This window comes from Pelodiscus sinensis, chromosome 3, assembly GCF_052426305.1.
Source record: "Pelodiscus sinensis isolate ZL-2025 chromosome 3, ASM5242630v1, whole genome shotgun sequence".
Classification (NCBI taxonomy): Eukaryota; Metazoa; Chordata; order Testudines; family Trionychidae; genus Pelodiscus; species Pelodiscus sinensis.
Genome location: NC_143054.1, coordinates 6918492 through 6939238, shown reverse-complemented (window position 1 = coordinate 6939238; position 20747 = coordinate 6918492). Strand labels below are relative to the sequence as shown.

The following is a 20747-nucleotide window of genomic DNA, read 5'->3' as shown; positions in this document are numbered from 1 at the left end:
ATTTCAAGAAAGATGTGGAGAAATTGGAAAGGGTTCAGAGAAGAGCGACAAGAATGATTAAAGGTTTAGAGAACATGACCTATGAAGCCAGGCTTCATGAACTGGGCTTGTTTAGCTTGGAAAAAAGAAGATTAAGGGGGGACATGATAGCGGTTTTCAAATATCTAAAAGGGTGTCACAAGGAGGAAGGAGAAAATTTGTTCCTCTTGGTTTCTGAGGACAGGACAAGGAGTAATGGGCTTAAAGTACAGCAAGGGAGGTTTAGATTGGACATTAGGAAAAAATTCCTAACTGTCAGGGTGGTCAAATATTGGAATAAATTGCCAAGGGAGGTGGTGGAATCTCCCTCTCTGGAGATATTTAAGAACAGGTTAGATAGACATCTGTCAGGGATGGTGTAGACGGACTTGGTCCTGCCTTGAGGGCGGGGGGTGGACTCGATGACCTCTTGAGGTCCCTTCCAGTCCTATGATTCTATGATTCTATGAATATGGGGGAGGAGCGGAGGCTTGGTCAGGCCGGAGAAGTGTGGGGGGGTCCCACTGTCTGGTCCCTGGTGGGCAGTGGAGCAGACAGCTGGGGGGGGGAGCAGAGGCTGGGGGGGGCACTAGGGCAGGAGGGTTGGTGCTCCGGGGGGGGGGCAGGGTCACAAGGGGTTGGGCTCTAGTGAGGGGGTGGGGCAGGAGCTGGCTTGGCTGAGGCTATTCCCCTGAGCAGGAGGTGGGGGGGGGAGACTCTCAGCTGCCACCCACTGCGCAGGCGCAGCTTCCCATCCGCCCCTCCGAGGGGCTGAGGGACGCTTTGGAACTTCGGCAGTTTCCGGGCTTAGAGGCTTGTCCTCCTTCGGTGACTCCCGAAGAGCCTCGGCTGCTGTCGGTAATTTCCGCCCCGCCTCGGTGATTTCCGCCTCTGGGTCGGAAATGGCCGAAGACTTATGAGAATCTGCGCTTTAGGAGAGGCGGGGGGGGGAGGAGGAGGAGGAGGGAGAAGACCGGCCGGCTGCTTGGAACAAACCAACTGTGCCTGGGGGGGGGGGGAGGGGAAGAGCAGGATCGACCAAGAAGAAGGCGGCAACAGCAGCAACGGCTTCTCCCCCTCCCCCCCAGCGCCCGAAGTGGGCGGCGGGGGAAGCCCGGGACGGCGCCACCCTGAGGAGGGCCGGGTGAAGGCGCAGGAGGTAGGAAGGATCGTACCATGTAGCGCGGGGCGGGCGGGGGAAGCCCCTGCTCTCGGGAGCCGCGGGCGGGGCGCTCTGGGGCCCTGCTGCCACTGGGGAGACCGGGGGGGGGGGGGGGGCCGGGGGGGGCGGGGCCGAGGCCGAGACGGGGAGTGTGGGAGAGCTGGGGGGGCAGGGCCACAGGCTGTGAAGGGGAGTGTGGGGGATGGGCATGGGGGGAGGCCCAGGGGCTGTGGGGGGGGTGGGGGGAGGGGTTGGGGGGAGGGAGTGTGGGAGAGGGGGGCAGCAGCTGGGTGTGGGGGGGGGCAGGGGATGGGGGTGGGAGGGGTGGGTGGGGGGAGGGAGAGAGTGGGAGGGGGGGCAGGGCAGGGGCTGGGGGTGGGGGGGGCAGGGCCACAGGGGCTGTGGTGGGGAGGGGAGGGGGCAGTGGGGGGAGGCCAGGGGCAGGGGTGGGAGGGGTGGGATGGGGGGAGGGGGGGGTGTGGGGAGAGATGGGATGGGGGGAGGGCAGCAGGGGCTGGGTGGGGGGGGGCAGGGCCACAGGCTGTGGGGGGGAGCTGGGTGGGGGGGGGGCTGGGCTTGGGGGGAGGCCCAGGGGTGTGATGGGGAGAGTAGGAGAGATGGGGAGCAGAGGCTGGGCAAGGGGAGGCTGGGCCAGGAAGTGTGGGGGGGGGGGAGCGGAGTCAGGTGCATTGGTGTGTGGGGAAGCAGTGAAGGCCCAGGGGCTCTGACGGGGTGGGGTGTAGATCAGGGGCCGTGATGGGGAGGCATAGGTTGGGGTGTGTATGGTTCATGGGCTCCTACAGAGGAGGGAGTGCGTTTTGCGGTGTGTGCGCGCGTGAGGGGTCGTGGAGTCTCATGGGGTCACGTGTATGTGCTGGGGGTCACATACCCTCGATGGCAAGGATGCACGTTGGTAGGTGTGTGTAGGGGGACCCTGACTGATGGGTTTATGTTGGTGGGTGTACGTGTGTGTTTGGGTTAACGAAGTGGGTGCAGCAGGACTGTGGTGCACTTTGGGCCATCTGTGTTTTTAAAATCTTCTCTATGTATGGAGAACTCAGTTATGCAGCACACCAGTTTTTGCTGGATAAATTTCTGGTTCCTAGTTTCTGATTCTACTACTAGTGCAGCGTTTCTCAACCAGTGGTACGAGTACCCTTAGGGGTACTTGAGAGAACTCTGGCAGAGAGGGGGTGTACGTCAACATGCTGAAATTTGGAGAAAACTGAATTTTTGTTTTACGTTTTAGTGTTTTATTATTTTTGTACTTTTTGCACCCAAAAATTTCATTGCCTGCCTGGCTACAATTAAGTTGATTAAACAAATGGGTTGCAACAGTAGAAAAAAATTTTGTGTCTGAAAGCTAGGTACTAAGGATACCTATAATTTAATTTATTTATTTATTTATTTTGAAAAAGGGATACTTTATATAAAAAAAGGTTGAGAAACACTGTACTAAGGCATCCATCTTTTGTTACTGGTACTCATAAGCATCTCCCTATTACTATTATAGATTTATTTTTAAATAATAGAAACATGCTCATAAAAAGATAGGAATGTAGATATTGCCAGACTGAATCAGATCCAAGATCTTTGTAGTCCAATATCGTGTCTGACATAGACCAGTGCCAACTGTTGTAGAGGAAGGTGTTAAGAACACCTCAATTGTTGGGCATATGTGGGATTATACCCTGATTTGTAATAAAAGTTGGTTTAATAAAACCTAAAACATGTGGTTTAATATTTCCAGATTTTTTCACAGTAATAACATTTATAATTCTGGCTATTCTTGTTATCCATCTAATTGTCCAGTCTCTCTCTGAAACGTTCTAAATTTTTAAACTCATGTATTTCTTGTTTCAATAAATTTTACAGTCTAATGATAACCTGTTATGAAAAAATATTTTCTTTTATTGGTATTGAATGTGCCCTTGGTTTTGTTACAATACTGGAAGAATCTGTCTTCTCTAGATGATTTTTATATGCTTTTTTTTGCATATCCCCTTTTACACATCTCTCGTGTGAAGTTCATAATCCCAATCTTTTCAGTTTCTCTTCATAGGAGAATTTGTCCCCCCCTCTCAATTTTTCCTCCCTATTGTGTATTTTATGCTGTAATATAATACCCCAGCAGTGTTCTTTATAAGGTGTGCACTTGCATGGCTGCTCCGGAGAGATTCAAATGCTGCTCAGCTGATAAGCAGAGTGCCCACTGCTGGTAGCATGTATTTCTGTTGATGGTGCACATCCACACATGCCTTGATGCACATAACAAAATTTAATTTGCACATGGAAAAAATTAGAGGGAACAATGCCCCCCGTAGTCTTGCCTTAATCCATTAATCTTACTGGCATAGTGCTTGTGAATTGCTGGCCAGATGCCATCCAGTTACGCTGTCTCTAACCAACCTTGGCAACTTAGAGCCTGCATAGCCTGATAGTTTGGAAACTGGTTACATCCTTAAGGTCTTATTGGGGAAATTGGTACCACTAGGGGAACTGAGAGCCAATGTGTGTCGTCATGGAGCACTGAGACCAGATCAAACAGCTAAGGAGAAAAGCCAGCCCTTCCAGAACTTCTTGTTTCTCTAAAATTCTTAGAAACAACAACAAAAGTCTAGTTTTTGTGTGTGTGCTAAAATTCAAAGAGCTTGTTAGTGCCCTCTGATTCATTTTAAACACTGTTTTGCACAGTATGTATTTATCCTAGTAAGGTATGTCTTCTCTAAAAACTCCTTTTTGGATAAACCTAGTAAGTGTGTGTGTGTGTGTGGTGGGGGGGGGGGGGTGATTTAATAACGTGTGTGTGAGATTTAATAACTTGCGTGTGCTATCATGCAGTGCTGTTGCTCTCCCACTTTTACAAAAAAAACCCACCCTTTATAACAGGGGTGGGCAATAATTTTTGACAGAGGGCCACTACAAGATTTTGGAAAATGGTCTAGGGCCACACTCTTCCAGGATATTAATGGAGGAGGTGCGGGGGTCTGGGATGGAAGTTGGGTGCAGAAGGGAGCTTGGGGTAAGGGACTGGGGTGCAGGAGGGAGACTGGAGTCTGGGGGGAGTTTGGGTGAAGGAGGTGGTTGTGACTTAGGGCAGGGGACTGGAGTGCAGGGGTTTGGAATGTGACCTAAGGTAGGAGGGGTTTGTGATCTGGGCAGGAGATTGGGGTGCCAGATCTGAGAGGGGGTGAGGTGTAAGAGGGGGACAGAGGGTTTGGGTATGTTGGAGGGGGACAGAGAGTTGGGGGCAGGAAAGGGCTGGGGTGCCAGAAGCAGGCTGTGGCCAAGAGACTTACCTGCCAGCTGCCAAATTAGCTAGCCTGCCTGCCTGCAGAGCTTAAAATGTTTCCCAGCCAGCCTGCCTGCTTGCTGGGCCATGGGCTTCATGAAAAACTGAGCTGTGGAGAGGGGGTGTGGTTCTTAGCTGCCTGTTACTCCAACAAGCAGCTCGCATTGGCTGGGGTCTGCCAGACTCTGGCCAATGGGAATGTGCTGGGGGCGGGGCGGGGTGGTTCCTAAAACTTCCCCATCCCCTCCAGTTTTAAAACAAATAGAGCCCTGCAGCCGAGTTTCTGCACAGTGCTTTGGGGCTGTGGGCCAATCTGGGGAGCCTGCCTGGGGCTCCTCGCTGCCTCTGTGGGCCAGATCAGTGGCTTGGCAGGCCACATCTGGCCCGTGGGCTGTATTTTGCCTGGGCCTGCTTTATAAGGACCTGATCTTGTAAGTCTGTAAACATGGGACAAGGACTGTTTTTATAAACATTTACAAGCCCGGGGCATGAGTCAGAGCTATCATCAATATACTTTGGTTTGTGGATTTGTGTTGCAGGTGTTTTTAGGACTGTCGGGTGCCCTGGCTTTTAGATACTCTAAAAGTTTACTCAGTAATTAACAGTCCTAGGCTGTTTTCCCTGTTGGGTAAAATCCATATTAAATGAATGAGTCTTAGCTGTTATGGTGATACCCAAAGGGGCAAAAATGAGGGATGTTGTATTTAGCAAGTATTTCTGAGTGGGAGTAGTGGTTAATTTATTTTGGTATTAAATGTGAGAGAGAAGGAAACTTAGAGTGCCCCCTCTTCTTTCCTTTTTTTAAGCCCTGATAGTTTGAAAGTCCCATCACTATGTGCATGTTTACCAGTATTGAGCTAAGGCACTGCTGTTTGTCTCTTTCCGTTCATCACACCAACAGCTAGATTTAACATTGGTTCAGCTCGATCTTAGGAAGCCAGAAACTGGGGTAAATGACTGCCTTGAGCTCGGTAGAGTATGGCTAGATCCTTGTGGAAGCTGAACTATTGTGCAGGTGGTCCTTGAACTTCTCAACATTGCATTGCAAACGAGAAATTAAAACAAAGACATTCTGAAACAGCCTAACTTTGGGAGTAGGGAGTGTTACAAATTTGATTTTTGCACATGGGAATTTGTGTCAAAGAGGTGGAGCGGAAGAGCCAAATGCATGAACTGAAGGAAAACAGAAGCATCTGTTGTCTCGACGCACAGGACTCACATTTTTGAGGTACTGAAACGGGTTGAGAAAGGGGAGTGTTTGTTTTAGCTAGATTTCTTTCACATATGGCTCTCCAGTATTGAATGTTGGGCAATCAGTTCTTCACTTGGCGAGCTCTAAGGGCAGCGGAAAGATGGGTGGAAATTCAGATATGGGGCCATGCTACATTCCACCCCTTCCCGACCCTCTCAGGGAAGCTGTGATATCACCACACTATGCATTCACAGCTTTGTGGCTTTTACTTTTTGCTAATTGGCTGTTTGTCCCTCTCCCAGGTGTTCTCTGCTTCTATCTCATTCTGTTCTAGCTACCATGCTAATCATAGTCATATTTGAGCCCTGTCTTCTTGCTGACCGCCCCCATCTTTCTGTGTTCCTGTATTCATAGCATACACCTGAGGGTATTCTGCAACAAGACAATACAAATTCTGCACACGGCATTTTACAGTTCTGTGAGTTTTATGTGTCAGTAAATAAATGCAGAGGTTCCAGAGAGCACAGGCCATTGGCTGCATGAAAAAGAGTTCACCCTGCAGCCCCGCTCCCACCCCTTGGACAGACTCAGAGGTGAGGCTGCACCTGTCCCTGACACAGTGCAGGGCTTGGGCCTAACCTAGAAACACCCCGGGGCTCTGCCCCTCTGTGCCAAGTGCGCCAGGTGTGGGGCAGGCAGGCTCAGCCAGGCAGGATCCAGGTATGAAGTGGCTCAGAGTTGGAGAACAAGGTGTGGAGTTGAGAGGGTTCTGTGTGGGGCAATCTGGGTGCAGTCAACTCAGTGGGGAGTCTAGGTATGGGGAGATCTGGATGCACAGAGGGTTGGATGGATGGGGGAGCAGCTCCCTGTATGGTGAAGCCGAGGAAAAAAGGGGGTAGGAAGCAGGTGAGGATGCTGAGCTTCGTGCAGCTGGATGAGGTTTCTGGGGGTGGGTCTGACCCAGCCCCAGTCCCCGCTGCTCCTTGCAGGGGAAGAGAAAGTCCTGTCTTCTCCTACCTCCAGCCCAGGTGGGACTCGCAGCTGGCCCCAGCTCAGAGTAGGAGTCACTGGCTGGGGTGTCCCAGCTGCTCTGGGTGCCTGAAAAAATATAACTGCACTGCTGGGGAGTGGTGTGTGACTGCTCTTGAGGCTTCCCTGTCAGAGAGTCATTTTTCTGCAGAGAAGCGAAGGAATCTGTGGGGCTGTGAACTCTGTGCATGCGCAGTGTTGCAGAAATTCCCCTAGGAGTAATTGTAACTCAGTGCTCTCATGTGTTCTCCCTTTCCCTACTGCTGCTCCCGGTTAATAAACAAAACATCTGACTAACAAAAGGTGCCAATCTTCAGTGTATTGAATCTTTGGCTGTGTGTCTGATTAGATTGCAGCCTGTTTGGGTTTCCAATAAGAACATTAGAGCGGCCGCACTGGGTCAGACCAAAGTCTCATCTAGCCCAGTATCCTGTCTGCCGACAGTGGCCAATGCCAGATGTCCCAGAGGGAGTGAACAGAACAGGGAATCGTCAAGTGATCCCTCTCCTGTCCCCCATTCCCAGCTTCTGGCTAACAGAAGGAAGGAACATCATTCCTGCCCATCCTGGCTAATGGCCATTGATGGATTTGTCCTCCATGAATGTGTCTAGTTCTTTTATGAACCCTAAACTATGTAGCACTTTAAAGACTAACAAGATGGTTTATTAGGTGATGAGCTTTCGTGGGCCAGACCCATTTCCTCAGATCAAATAGTGGAAGAAAATAGTCACAACCATATATACCAAAGGATACAATTAAAAAAAACGAACACATATGAAAAGGACAAATCACATTTCAGAACAGAAGGGGGATGCGGGGGGGGGGGGGTGGAAACGAAGGTAAATGTCTGTGAGTTAATGATATTAGAGGTGGGGAAGGATAGATGTCTGTGAGCTAATGGTATTAGAAGTGATAATTGGGGAAGCTATCTTTGTAATGGGTAAGGTAGTTGGGGTCTTTGTTCGGCCCCCCTGCGGAGAGTGTCGAATTTTAGCATGAATGCCAGTTCAGAGGATTCCCTTTCAAGTGCAGATTTGAAAGTCTTCTGGAGTAGGATGCATGTGATTAGGTCACTGAAACAGTGTCCTTTCTGGTTGAAATGGCAAAAAACTGTTTTTCTTTGTGATCCTGTCTGTCTGTTTTGTGGGCATTGATTCTTTGGCGAAGTGTCTGAGACGTTTGTCCCCACTTGTTTAGGCCCAATAATGGTGTCAGCAGACTTAACCTCAAGATGATTCTTACCAACAACCACAGGACATACCACACTAATACCAACCCTGGTACTTTCCCTTGCAACAAACCCTGTTGCCAGCTTTGTCCACATATTCACTCTGCTGACACCATTATTGGGCCTAACCAAGTGAGTTATAAGATCAAGAACACATATTCCTGCGCATCCAGAAATATAATCTATGCTATCATGTGCCGAAAGTGTCAGTCTGCCATGTACATTGGACAAACGTCTCAGACACTTCGCCAAAGAATCAATGCCCACAAAACACAGGTTGTGTTGTGTGAAGAAATACTTTCTTATGTTTGTTTTAAAATTTGTTTGTCTATTAATTTTATTGGATGACCCATGGGAATGAATTAATAATGCTTCCTTATTTACTTTCATCGGACCAGCCATGGTTTTATAGATCTTCGTCACATCCCCCTGGTTGTCTCTTTTCCTTGCTGAAAAGTCCCATTATTTTTAATCTCTTTTCATATGGAAGCTGTTTTATATGTCAAATCATTTGTGTTGCCCTTTTCTGAACCTTTTCCAATTCCAGTATATTTCTTTTGAGATGGGTGAGCAGATCTGCATACAGTATTCAAGATGTGGGTGTACCATGAATTTATGTAGCGAGAATATGATATTTTCTGTCTTCTTATCTATCCCTTGCCTAAAGATTCTCAGCATTCTGTTAGCTGTTTTTGACTGCCGCTGTACACTGAGTGAATGTTTTAAGCGAGCTATCCACAATGACTCCTGCATCTTTCTTGAGTTGTAACAGCTACTTTACACTCCATCATTTGATATGTTAAGTGGCATTGTGTTTTCCAGTGTGCACTTTGCACTTAGGGATGTTGAATTTCATCTGCCATTTTGTTGTCCACTCACTCTGTTTTGTGAGATCCCTTTGTAACTCTTCTCAGTCTGCCTTGGCTTTAACTAGTTGAAGTGGTTTTGTATGCTCTGTAAATTTTGCCACCCCTTTTCCCAGATTATTGGTCAACATATTCATAAATACTGTTGCAGTAGACATCCCTGGGGGACACCCTGTTTACCTCTCTCCATTCTGAAGACTGGCCATTTTGTCCAATCCTTTGTTTCCTATCTTTTACCCAGTTATTGATACAGGAGAGGGCCTTCTTATCCCTTGACAACTCACTTTGCTTAAGCGCCTTTGGTGACGGACCTTGCCAAAGGCTTTCTGAAAATCCATGTACACTTTAGCCACTGGATTGCCCTGTCCACGTGGTTGTTGACCTCCTCTAAGAATTCTAGTACAGGCAGTCCCCGGGTTACATGGATCCGACTTACATCGGATCCCTACTTACAAACGGGGTGAGGCAACCCCGCACTAGCTGCTTCCCCCCAGCAGACCAGGGAGACGCGAAGCTAACGCATCTCCCCCCCCCCCCCAGCAGATCAGGGAGACGCGGACCGGCTTTTCTCAGCAGACACCTCAGCTTGAGAATAAAGGACTGAGGGAAGTGAGGTGTGGGAGAATAAAACTGAGCTCTGGAGAAATGTTTGGCTAGAGTTTCCCCTACAATATGTACCAGTTCCGACTTACATACAAATTCAACTTAAGAACAAACCTACAGTCCACTATCTTGTGCGTAACCCGGGGACTGCCTGTAGTTGTGTTCGGACAGATACTGATAGGGTGGGGACCTGACCTTGACTGGAGTCTTTCGGTGCTATCATGATATAAATGAGTTGGAGTTCAGCTGCATGTAATTTTGCTTTCTGAGAATATTTTATATTTGCTTATTTCACTGGACAGCAACACCCATGCGCGCATGAAGGCCTTTCTAAATGTTGACATGCACAAAGTGTTTAAATGGGATTGTTATAGAGCTGTTTCATTGTGGTTGCCGTGAATGAGTTTGGCTATTGCAGATCAGCTTCACCCTGTTGCTTGTCACATCTGTCAGTTTTTGTGTGGAAAACAGGGGCAAAGCCATTGAATTCTGAGTTTTTACTCTTGGGGGAATTCTACTTCACTGCACTTTCGCAGAATTCATGGTCCTTGTAGAGTTTTTTTTTTCCTTCCCCACAGAACAAATGACTTCTGATGAGGAAGTAAAGAAGAGCCACAAGTGCAGTCACGAGTCCCTCCCCAGTACTGCAGGCAGGTTGGTTTGGGTGCACAGAGTGGCTAGAGATGAAAAATCACGGGTTGGATCGGGGGGCTGCATGTGAGAATGAGACACACACACTCAGAGCTTGTGGCATGCTTGGCATTCAGGACCAGGGCTTTAGATTGTTACTGAGGAGGTAGGTCAGGGGCAGGTTCTGTCCCCTCGGAGCAGTACGGAGCAGCCTGCCGCTTAGTGAATTGTTTCTGTTGTTCGCAAATTCCCCCAGCGAAATACAACTGGTGTAAAAATGTTAAGGTTCACGTACGTTGCCAGAGTGGTGTAAAGGAACCTTATTATAAAGAACAGCATGGGCTTATAAACACTTATGGTATTTTAGTGATTAGAACTGGTCTATAGTTTTGGACTAAAATAATTTTCTTGCAAAATGTGGTCCATGAACGGTTTGCTACTGACCTTTCTGGAGATGGTCAGTAGCCAGTATAAATTGTGAGTTTGAATCCCCATCCCTTGCTTGCTCTTCAGTTGTAACACTGAGCATGTGGCTACATACCGTATATTCCGGCGTACAAGACGACCTCTGAAGTTAAAAAACATCCCCCAAAAATCGGGGGTCGTCTTGTACGCCGGATGCCCCGCCGCCGGAGTCCCTCCGCGGCTTTCAAAGCCTCGGGGGAAGCCGGCGGGGCATCCCAGGCGCGCATGGGCTGCCCCCCCGCCGGAGCCCCTCCGCGGCTTTCAAAGCCTCGGGGGAAGCCGGCGGGGGGGCATCCCAGGCGCGCATGGGCTGCCCGCCCGCCGGAGCCCCTCCGCGGCTTTGAAAGCCTCGGGGGAAGCCGGCGGCGGGGCATCCCAGGGGCGCATGGGCTGCCCGCCCGCCGGAGCCCCTCCGTGGCTTTCAAAGCCTCGGGGGAAGCCGGCGGCGGGGCATCCCAGGCGCGCATGGGCTGCCCCCCCTCCGGAGCCCCTCCGCGCGGCGCGGAGGGGCTCCGGAGGGGGGGCAGCCCATGCGCGCCTGGGATGCCCCGCCGCCGGCTTCCCCCGAGGCTTTGAAAGCCACGGAGGGGCTCCGGCGGGCGGGCAGCCCATGCGCCCCTGGGATGCCCCGCCGCCGGCTTCCCCCGAGGCTTTCAAAGCCGCGGAGGGGCTCCGGCGGGGGGGCAGCCCATGCGCGCCTGGGATGCCCCCCCGCCGGCTTCCCCCGAGGCTTTGAAAGCCGCGGAGGGGCTCCGGCGGGGGGGGGGGGGGGGGGAGCCCAGGCGCTCCTGGCGGCTTTGCTCCCGGTGCCTCTGGTCTGCTGGGGACCAGCTCCAGCAGACCAGGGACACCGGGAGCAAAGGAGGCGGAGGGGCGCTGGGGTATACGATGAAACCCTATCTTTTAATTAAAAAGATAGGGGGTCGTCTTATACGCCCAGTCGCCCTATACGCCGGAAAATACGGTATATTTGTTGACTTAAGAACTAGAAGTAAAGGGTCAGTACTAGCTACTTTACTATTAGACAGAAGGGGTTAAAATGTTTCCTCAGTGCTCCACAATCCCATTCTCCATCCATTGTACTATAGTTTAAATAAAGTGACCAAAATAACTGAACCAAGTGTGCTTCTATTGCTTTATTTTAATAAAAATATGCCAAAATGTTAATTTTTTTGGCACTGAATTCCCCCAGTAGTGAACATTTGTGGTAGAATGAGTACATGTAGCATCATGTTCAGCTCTGCTGCTTACAGAGAACCAGTCCCCAAATTGTGGGGGAATAAAAAGGCTGAGTGCTGGCTGACCAGGTAAATTGAGGTTATTTCACAGCAGACACGGTGCCAGTTGTGAAGTGCAAATTGAAATCCCATTTTCGAGAAATCGTTGCTATTAGTTAATTGAAGTCTGTTACCAGCCGAAAAGGTTGAGTGGCTTGACTAATCTGTTGCAAATGGATTTACCTTTGAAAATGTTGAAGGGATATTGAGCAGTTCAAGCCTAATATTTGCCATGTTTTCAAATTGCTATAATTTTGTAGGTAATGTTCTATAAGTTCCAAGATCTCAATGGTTTTGAATCTCACAATTATTTGAGAAGGAAGTTAAAAATATCAAGTGTTTATCTCCTATATGTTTTAGAAATGTGTGTTCTTCCATCCATCCGTGAGTCCGTTTGTTTAGGAACTCTTCCTAACCAGGAAGAGCTAGGACCCCCGCATTTGGTGTGCAGCTTCTTCTTACTGCTGCTTAAAGCAAGGTAAGGGTTTGCTTGTGCCGTGACAATGGGAAGCACATCAACTCCGGGGAGCATCCACTGGCTGGGCAGCATGGCTCCGCCACCGCCCCAGATTGGACCCAGGGAGCCCCCCCCACGCTTCACAACCTCCTATTGTGACTCTGTATCCCCCACTCTCTCCACTGAGCCCCTCCTCACCCCCCAACTCTGATACCTGCACTCCCCACAGCCTCAGTAGGGATGTAAATGTAGTTAAATGTTTAACCAATTAAATGATTAAAATTATAATGTTAAGCCTGTTAATGGTTGGTCGGCTGGGGGTGCAGGGCAGCCAAGGTGGGGGTCTCGGAGCTGTGGGCAGGCAAGGCGCGGGGCCTCTGCAGCAGAGCTGGGGTCCAGGACTGGTGTCCCACCGGGGCCGCTGTGCTGCAGCTGGAGTGCTAGGCATCAGCAGCTTGTGTAGCGCTGCAGCATGTCTGAGTACCAGGGTCTCTACAGTGTGTCCAGGGCCATGGTCCTGCCTGCCCCCATCCGGGCTGGGATCTAGGGCCGCTGCGGCATGGATGGGGTCCTGCCTGCCTCTTCCCTGCACGTGGAAGGGCTGGAGCTGTGGCCAGTAGTGGGGTCCCACCTACCCTTGCTCAGAATCCAGGGGCAGGGCTGCGAGCACTGCTGGGGCTGGCGCGGCCTAGAGATGTTAAAATTAGATTAATCAAATAGTCGATGGAATTTGCATTAACAATTTGATTAGTCGATAAGGGCGCTTCCGCTTTGAAAAGTAACAAGAGCCCTCCTGGCCGTTGCTACGTTTCAAAGGCGGAAGTGCTGCGCGGTGTTCCGTGATGATGGTCATGCCAGTTCGCTTTCAGAATGTGATCTGGAGAAGTGGGTCTGCACCACGAAAGCTCATCAACTAATAAACTATCTTGTTAGTCTTTAGAGTGCTACATGACTCCTTTTTTGTTTTACTAAGATCAGACTCACACAGCTACCTCTCTGTGACCTTTCTAAACAGTCATTTCCCATTTTGTGTGCAATGGATTGTTTCTTCCTTTCTTCTTTGCATTTGTCCTTGTGGAATTTCATTCTATTTCTCAGACCATTTCTCCAGTTTGTCCAGATCAGTTTGAATTATAATCCTGTCCTCCAAAGCACTTGCAACACCGCCACCCTCCCAGCTCGGTATTAACTGCAAACTTTGTAAGTATACTCTTTATCTTTATCTAAATCACTGGTGAAGATATTGAATGGAACCAGGCCCAGAACTGATCCCTGGGAAACCCCACTTATTATGCCCTTCCAGAGTGACTGTGACTACTGGCTGGGAACGATTATCCAGCCATCTAATAGTACAGGCTGTTCTCACTATAAGTCCAAGATAAGGCAACGTTTTTTGGAACCTATAGAAAAACAACTTAAAGCAGGGAATTTTTTCCCCCTGCAGCTGATTTCCATTTGAGCAATTTTTTTTAACGCCACTTAAGGGTGTGGAATGGGGGGACTTATAACACATCAGTTCCTACAAACATCAACAACTTTAGTGCAAAACGGATGTATACCAGGGTGACTTATAATGGGGACGCCCTTAGCTCCATCTAGGGGGGAGGGATAGCTCAGTGGTTTGAGCATTGGCCTGCTAAACCCAGGGTTGTGAGTTCAATCCTTGTGGAGGCCATTTAGGGATTTGGGGCAAAAATTTGTCAGGAATGGTACTTGGTTCTGCTGTGAAGGCAGCGGACTGGACTCAATGACCTTTCAAGGTCCCTTCCAGTTCTAGGACATAGGCAATCTCCATTAATTTATAAATTTAATTTTTTATTTATAGGTTGTATTTCCTTAGTTTGTTAGTGTAAAGTCATGTAAGAGAGACTGTATCAAAAGCTTTAAGGCTAGATGTATTGCATCTACTGCTTTCCCCTTATCCACAAGGCTTGTTACCCTTTCAAAGAAAGCTACCAGTTTGATTTGACCAGATTTATTCTTGATAAATCCATTCTCACTATTACTTATCGCTGTCTCCTCTTTTAGATGTTTGCAAGTTGATTCCTTAATTATTTGCTTCATTATCTTTCCTAGTACAGAAGTTTCAGCTGATGGGTCTCTAATTCCCAGAGTTGCTCTTACTTATCTTTTGATAGATGAACACTACATGTGCCTTTTTCTAGTCTTCAGCCTCTCCTGTCTTTTCAAAGGTAATAGCTACTAGTTCAGATAGCTCTTCAGTCAACTTCTTGAGTATTCCAGGATGCATTTCATCAGACCCCTTTGACTTGAGGACATTTCTAAGTAATTTCTAACTTTTTCTATGTCTACTTTGGCATCTGAACCCACCCCATTTTCACTGGCATTTGCTATGTTAGGCGTCCAGTCACCACCATCTTCTTGGTGAAAACCGAAATGAAGACGTCTATTAAGTCCCATTGCCATTTCCACGTGTTCTGTTATCGATTCTCCCTCTTCATTGAGAAATGGGCCTATCCTGTCCGTGGTCTTTCTCTTGCTTCTAATATATTTGTAGAATGTTTTCTTGTTACCCTTTATGTCTCTACCTAGGTTGAGCTCATTTGTGCCTTGGTCTTTCTAATTTTGCCCATATATACTTGTGTTATTTGTTTATATTCATCCTTTGTCATTTGTCTTAGTTTCTACTTTGTGTAGGTTACTCTCTTTATTTTTAGATCATTCAAGATCTCCTGGCTAAGCCAGGGTGGTCTCTTTCCATACTTTCTGCCTTTCCTACATAGTGAAATAGATTGATTTTGTGCCCTTAATAATGTCTCTTGAAAAACTGCCAAATGTCTTCAGTTGTTTTTCCTCCTGGACTTGCTTTCCATGGGATCTTAACCTACTAACTCCCTGAGTTTGCTAAAGTCTCCCTTCGTTAACTTTTCCGTTAAAAACATTTCCGGAAAATCATGCCAGTCTAGATGTAGCCATGGTTTCCTGTCTTTTAACCACTTGTCAATCCAGAATTCCAATTCTCAACCAGTTCTGTCGGTCAGAATCGAATCTAGAACAATCTCTTCTGTTATAGCATTCTCCACCTTCTGAAATAAAAAATTACCTCCGGTGCATTCCAAGAATTTGTTGGATAATCTGTGCCCTGCTATGTTATTTTCCCTACAGATATCTGGATAGGTGAAGGCCCCCATCACCACCAAGTCTTTTGCTTTGGATGATTTTGTTAGTTATTTTGAGAGAGCCTCTTCCCCCTCTTCTTTCTGGTTAAGTGGTCTGTAGTAGATCCCCCCCCTTTTTTTAACCGCTTTTATCCTTACCCAGAGACTTTCAACAAGTTTGCCTCCTGTTTCCATCTCAAGATCAGACCAAGTGTATACATGTTTAATATATAAAGCAGCACCCCCTCCTTTTTTTCTCTGCCTGAGCAAGCTGTGCCCTTCTGTACCAATAGTTGTCATGTGTATTATCCCACCAAGTCTTTGTGATGGTAACTATATCGTAGTTGTGCTCATTTACTGGCATTACAAGTCCACTATATTAAATGCATTATTGTGAGCCTTGCTGAGGAAGGACTGTACTGAAACAAGTAGCAGATAAGAATGATTTTTTCCAGAATGTGATGGATAGGAGTGCTGGCCAGCACCCGGTGGCTAAGGGGTTAAATTCAGATAGCTAACAAGAGTGTTGACAGGGGGCCAGAAGAACCAGTGGGGATACAGTGCTGAAATTTGAATTGAATATAGATACCTGGTCTGTTCTTGTGGGGATTTCTAAGAAAAGGGCTGGAGAGAGCAGATACAGGGATCAGAATTACCATGCCTGTAAGAAATATTGAGTGTGGGAGTGAACTGGACCTTGAAGTACAGATCGGCATGTATTGTGAGTAGAGGGGAAAGTGGATCTAGTCGTGATCAGGGTATTTTTCTTTATTTTGGTGGTTTGGTTTAAACTTCCCTGTGTGAATCCATGCCTTCCCTCCCCCATTCACTATCTAAGAGTTGTTCCCAGAGATATTCTCTTTGTTTTAATTTGTTTTACTTAGTTGCTCTGTGCATCTAGCAACCAAGTATGCTTTATCAAGTATATCTTTTGTTTGGTAATAAAAATCATTTTGTTTAAGGTGATGATTTGATTCATGTGTCCTGGAAAGTAACAGGGGTCCGTGTGTGTGTGTGTGTGTCTGCCTGCCTAAGACTGGGTGGTCAGCTACCAGAGACGGCAGTTTGTTTCTCTCTTTTCTTTTTTCAAGCTCTTTTGGGGCAAACGAACTTGGGGTACCCCTGGGGAAAGAATTCAAGTGTTCCCTCCTGTTTTTTAGGGTGAAATCACTTGATGGTGGCAGCTTTGTTTGTTTGTTTTTCTCAGAGCCAGTGCATCTGTGACGCTGAGGAGTTTTGATGGTTTTTTTGTAAGCAGAGCCTGTAGAGGCGGGGTATTTAAGGTCTTTGCGGGCCCCCACCTTCTGCACTCGAAGTGCTAGAGTAGGGACCAGCCCTGTCAGACATGCGTAAAGTGGCTTTCTTGAGGAATTTATGGAGGAGGTGAATACAAATTTCCCACTCCTTGTTATGCAAAAACCCAGCCTTTTGAAGGTACACTCTGAGGAGGTGACCGCTGTCTGCTGATTAACTTTTCGGGGACTCTGAAGATGAAAGGCCCAAGATGTATAAAGGCAAGACTTGGAGTGCTAGCTGTGATCTGAGATTATGAACCTGTAACCACAGAAAAACCCTTCTGTGGGATTTGAATGGCTGACTCCTCTCAGGGCGCTTGTGGGAATTAGGATGATCTCTGGTAAGATGGTGTGAGTGAGGGAGTGAGTTAACTAGTTACCTGGTACCTGGGGAGGCAGCCCTGCTGGGCCCCTGCATGGGGTTACTGGAAGCAGGCAGCCCCATGTGAGGCCAGAAGCGGCAGCCCTTTATGGAAGCAGCCATGACGGGGAAACTGCTCCAGCCCAGCCGCTGCCTCCCCATCTAATCAGTGAACCAGTTTAACTCAACATTTAACCGGTTAAACATTTAACCGGTTAACTAATGAAATGAGATTTTACATCCCCAGTGCGTGTCGGTGCTTTTGTTGCTGTTAATGGTAATGCTGAACGGCTGTGGTCTCCAACCTATTCAAGCACTTTTTGAATTTTAAGTCAATCCAAGATCTACTGCAAATATACATGCCCATGTCCCGCCTCCCTCCCACCCCTTCTCTGAGGCCCCGCCCCTGCTCACTCCATCCTCCCTCTCTTGCCCTTTCTCGGTCGCTTTCACCAGGCTGGGGCAGAGGGTTGGGGTGCAGGCTCTGGTCTTGGATGAAGGGATCTGGAGTGTGAGAGGGGCTCCGAGCTGCTCTTGGGGCAGGCTGTTGGGATGTAGGAGGGGTTCTAGGAGCAGGCTCTGGGATGGCATTTGAATACTTGGGATGCAGGAGGGGGTTCATGACTGGGGTAGGAGTTAGGGATGTGGGCTCCAGCTGGGCCGTGCTCACCTCAGGTGGCTCCTGGATGATGGTGCAGTGGGGCTAAGGCAGGCTCACTTCTGCCCTGGCCCTGGCCCAGGCCCACTCCCTAAAGCAGCCAGCAAACTCTGTCCTGTTGGGCCCCCTCTCTGCTCTGTGGAGGGGGCACCTTGACATCAGCACTCCTCCACTCCCTCCCCTGCCGTGCACAGAAACTGGAAGGTCCCCAGGGGGAGGGGCAGCTCCAAGGCAAAGGGCAGGAGAGGAGCAGCAGAGGGGGCAAGGGGCAACTGAAGTACCCACACTTGATAGCCAAACCAGTCGGGATCACCTGCCAGAGGCTCCGAGATCTACCCGTAGATCCTGATGCATGGTAACTTGTGACTGCTGGCAATGACGGTGCGTATGGCCTTCAGAGAGAATGAGAAGTGCAGACTCTGGTCTTGTGGAGCATTCTGGATGGCTGGGAACATCGCAGTGTAAGCAGGGAACCCTGGTCAGGACAGGAGGGAGAGAGATCTGCCTGGGAGCAGGGATGATTGAGAAGGCTGGAACCTAGAGTGGATGCCCTTGAGGGACCATGGAGGGGGGAATACAGGTGCCTTGGCCTTGGACTATGACAGAAGGCGCCTACCACTCTACAGGCATGAAACCTCTCTTGCCGAGCGTTTGCAAAAAGCGTCACACCACATTGAATGCTGGATTTGTTCATGGCTCCCACTTTGAGGAATAGGATGGCCAGCCACACGGTGCAGTGCAGGGGAGGGAGCTATCTGACTGGAAAGGTGGACTCCCAGAACGCAGTAATGTGCTATGTTGAACTGGGCCAGCTTGATCTTCCAATATTAATGTAGATAGTGGTTCCCTGGGCTACGATGAAAAAAGCCATCGATTGAGGATAAGTTATTATTCTTCTCCTCAGAGACACCTTCTGACAGGCCTTGGGAATTGGTAAATGCATCTCCGCCACTCAACTTGCGTACCTGAATCTTAATGCAGGGCTTGAGGAGGGTCCAGCTATTGGAAAGCCCGCTAGAGAGAATGGCAACTTTCCAGGGCACGTAATTGCTGGGGCGGCAGACAATTGGTTTTTCATAAACTTCCCATAGTAGTTCCCAACAGTCAATCAAGAACCACAAAAAAGGTGGAAGAAAATAAAAATGGTCTGCCAGGGGATGCAGAAAATAAATTGTGGTTTATCAAAAAGGACCAACAATGTAATACAATGGAGGAAAAGGAGGAGGAGGAGGAGGAGGAACAAACTAGGGGACAGCGTGAAGGAGTGGTAAAGGGGGACTAGGATTTGACCAGCTCAGATTCTATTTCAGTCTGTCGCTGACATTCTGTGGAGCCCTTGGCAAGTTGCCTGACAATTCTGCATCTGACTGATGTGTAAAGGGGGTATCATGGCTCTTTACCTTACAAAAGAGCTTGGAGATGAGTCAGTGTTTAAGGGCTTTCAGATCCTTGGATGACATCCAAGTTTACGTGCATATCGTTAATAATAATCTCATAATAATTAGAAATAGTATTTAACACATGCACATGCAAATTCTGTTCACATGAATAGTTTCCTCTGCTGTACTTGTGTCTACGGTCTCTTGGCTCTATGTTTTTAGTTAGTGGCAGTGAGCAACAATACCAAGTCCCTGGATGAGGTATTTGGAAAGGGCAGCTGTTTTTAGCATTGAAATCTAGTTGCAGGTGATGGATAGCTGAAAGCTTCTCACTAAGGCTCAAAACTTTTACCCTCTTCAGGAAGAGTAGCAAACTCTTTAGCAGCTTGCAAGATTAGTTAATTATGCAAAGTGTGATTCCGATTTCCCTCCTAATACAATCCTGTGGATCCAAGTAGGAACCACAAGATATATGTCAAGGCGGAATCATAATTCTATCTGGATATACATCTTGTAATACCGGTTGGACCTCTCTGGTCTGGCACCCTTGGGACCTGACCAGTCCCAGATGAGGGATTTTGCCAGACCAGGGAAGGTCATATCTGGTTTCCCTGCTACTGCCCCACCCCCAGCTCTGGAGCCTCCTGGCCAGCTCCCCCTTGCCACCAGCCTTGCTGCCTTGCCAGTACTCCCACCTCCTTCCCTGCTATGCCTGGCAGCCCAGCTTCCTGTGTGTTGGGCTCCTGGCCCCATTGGACAGCCCTGCCAAGTTGTGCCTAATTGCAGTGCACCGGGCAGCCCAGCAGCGAGGATCCCAACCGCCAGCCCTCCATCAGGACACTCTGGCCCAGGAATATCCGTGGTCCTGCTGGATGATGGATGTTGCCGGACCAGGAAGTCCCAGATTACAGAGGTTCAACCTGTGTATAATACACACATGGACATAGAGAATCCTTTTGGTCACTACTGCAAAAGCCCATCTCTGGTGTAAAAAGTGGGAACTAATGGCTAAATGCAGTTTAGATAATGCAGTTTATATAGACAGAAGTGAATTTCCTCTCTTGAAACTAATTTCATGCAAGAGCAGCATTGCCAGCACTTCTCAGAAGGTTAATGCTGCTGTTCAGAGATGCAGAGATTTTGGATTTAAAATGTGTTGCTTCTTATGTTGGAATCTTTTCCCTTTGCTCCCACACTTGTTCTGAATGTTTTTTCATGCTAAGGTGGATGAGTGGAGAAGGCTTTATAGTTATGTAAAGGCTTTATTGTGTGTGTATTTATTGTTTGGGCCGTGCCTTGTGGGGGAGAGCTTTGTATCCCTCTTTGGGTGTGTCTAGACTACAGGGTTTTGTCGACAAAAGTGGATTTTTGTTGACAAAACTATACCTGCGTCCACGCTACTGCTGAGTTCTGTCGACATAACGTCGACAGAACTCAGCAGTTTTGTCGACGCTGGTAAACCTCATTTTACGAGGCATAACGCCTTCTGTCGACAGAGTTTCTGTCGACAGAAGGTGTTATTGCATGTAAACTGTCCTTTGCGTCTACACTACCATGTCGACAAAGCAGCTTGCTTTGTCGACAGAACTCAATGTAGTGTAGATGCTCTTTGTCGACAGAAGTTTTGTCGACAGTATCTGTCAACAAAACTTCTGTCAACAGAAGCCTGTAGTCTAGACGTATCCTTTGGTACCTATGTACCCATTTCCTTTAATT

The 20747-nt window shown here is 48.4% G+C and overlaps 1 protein-coding gene across 4 annotated transcripts in view; it reads left to right on the top strand.

The window, feature by feature from the left end:
- EXTL3 (exostosin like glycosyltransferase 3) overlaps positions 1–20747 on the top strand; it is a 221695-nt gene that overhangs the window by 32995 nt on the left and 167953 nt on the right. Inside the window, exon 2 of one of the 4 annotated variants that reach the window (XM_075923261.2) lies at positions 9969–10044. The exons of 1 other annotated variant lie outside the window; for it this stretch is intronic. The gene's annotated coding sequence lies outside the window, so the exon portion shown is untranslated. Of the gene's footprint in view, positions 1–981; positions 1178–4425; positions 5701–9968; positions 10045–20747 lie in introns of those variants that run through there. 2 more of the 4 variants (XM_075923259.2, XM_075923260.2) reach the window with 2 other exon arrangements.